The sequence below is a fragment of the Leopardus geoffroyi genome, chromosome D1, assembly GCF_018350155.1.
Source record: "Leopardus geoffroyi isolate Oge1 chromosome D1, O.geoffroyi_Oge1_pat1.0, whole genome shotgun sequence".
NCBI lineage: Eukaryota > Metazoa > Chordata > Mammalia > Carnivora > Felidae > Leopardus > Leopardus geoffroyi.
The window spans coordinates 9,359,239-9,361,412 of NC_059329.1; positions in this window are offsets into that span (position 1 = coordinate 9,359,239).

Here is a 2,174-nt window from a genome sequence, read left to right on the forward strand (position 1 = left end):
TACTTGAACAAGCCCAACCATCCTTCGAGGTGAAGGGCAGTTACTTAAGCTACCTATGCTACACTCTACTGTTCAATCCTGTTCACTGAGGGCATTAAATCACAGGACTTAATCCCTGCAATGAAGCCTGGAGGGGCGTTTTCCACGTCCCAAGTTTCTGCACAATGGCACCGACATTCATACCATTGGCAGTGGCCACGGCTACCATTTTGCAAACCCTTCCTGTATGCCAGAATTGCCTGAGGGTTTCCTCACACATCCTCTCACTTAATCTTCACGGCAATACTGATAGCAGAATGAACAGTCTGAGAGTCAGAGAAGTCGCGTCACCTACCCAATGTCACCCAGCCAGTAAGCACCCAGGCTTGGGTCTGAAGAACACCAAAGCTGTGCTTTTTACGCACTCTCCGGTGGTGAAGAGTTTGAGCCGTCGTTTGTGAAAGGCTGCTCGGGAACCTGTGAAATCGTCCCCCGTTAACCTCGACTTCCTCATACAAGCACAGGTGTGCCTCCACACAGCTAGTCAGAGCTCTCCAGAAGGGCTGACCGTCCACAGACATAAAGATGCCAAGCCCAAGAGCTGCCGGAGGCCCCTCCTCTGGGGACTGAGGAGAAGAAGCTGACAAACCCCCACCTCAGGGGGCCTTTTTCTGTCGGGAGGCAGATAGGCTTTCAAAATGACGTGCCTAGTCGTCGCCTCCCTGGGCACTCCGCTAAGGCTTGGGCAAACACGGCAAGTTGCAACCTGCCTCGTGGGAGCGTTGTGCCAGGGAAATAGAACAATTGCTGCCTTTCTGAGATGCCAGTAAAACTAAATTTTTAATAGTTTCACACTGAACTGACACGGGCCTGTTGTTAACAAACATCTGTTCTGACGCTGTAAAGCCCCTGCCTACGACCCACCCCACTTCACCCCTGCCGTCCCCAAGGGACAAAGAGCAGAGAACCCAAAGATGGCCAGTGGTTTGGTTTGGCCACACCAAAATATCCTCTTCCTGATGTCATTCTCTTCTTTTTTTTCATTCTCTGCTTCTAGCCTGTGCCTTCTGTGTCTGTGGCTTTGCTAACAGCATTCGCCTCCCCTCTTGCTTCTTATTCTTTCTTCATATGTCCCTTCACGTTTGCCTACATCTAGTCCAGAAAGAGATTACAAATAAAGAATGTGAAACATGGGCTAACAGAGCTGCTATGCATCACAATGAATGACCCCACCTTAAACTGGCCTTTAAGATCTTTCCAGAAATTGGGGCCAACCGGTCACCCGGCACACGAAGAAGCAGATGAACACTGCCCACCTGGTCTCTTAAGCAGGACAGCTCACACAGAACATCTCAGGAGCCCTAGAGTGGCAGGTAAAACATCTGCCCGCACCACGGGGACAAGCTGGAGTGCCTCTCCTCTGCATGTGCCTGGGAAGCCGCATAAAATCCAGAAGCCTGTGTCTCAGCGTGAGAAAGCACGATACAGTACGTCTGTGGTAGGACCCAGGGATCTTCATGTTTTAAGTGGACCCAAGTGGAATCTGATGTAGACGGTCCTCTGTCTACACTTGAAAACATTCACACATTCAATGGCCAAATTGTTCCCCTCTGGGACCTAGCAGCACAATGATAGTTTATATGTATTAAGCCCTTCCTATGATCCAGTGCTGTGGGCATTCATTTTATTTAATCTTAAACAACAACACAAGACAGATCCTATCACTGTCCTTGTTTTTATCAGCAATGGAAGTGCAGCTTGGAGAGGTGAGTTAGCCCGGCCAAGGTCACACAACCCGTCATCAGGAAGACCGGGAGGTCTGAACATCCAATGCCCTTTGCATACTTCCCATGCATTATACCTGGAGGAATCATCTGTTTGGAACTGGATCTCTTGTATGTACACCTGTACCCCTCCCCTCACACCACAGAGGCATTTAATAAGATTATAAATGGGAGGGTCACTGAATGAATAATTTTGTTATTCAGAACCATTCAATTAATCCAACAAAATATTAATTAAGCACTTACTGTGTGCATGGTTGACTATGAGCCCTCAAAATGCGGTCGACAGGTAAGAGGATATGTGACTTCAAAAACATAAAACGGGGAGAAGTTCAGGGAGAGTAGGCATAGACTAATTTTCAAATTCTTGGGAAACTTAAATTTGGGGTCAACCCTTGGAGCCTGAGACAA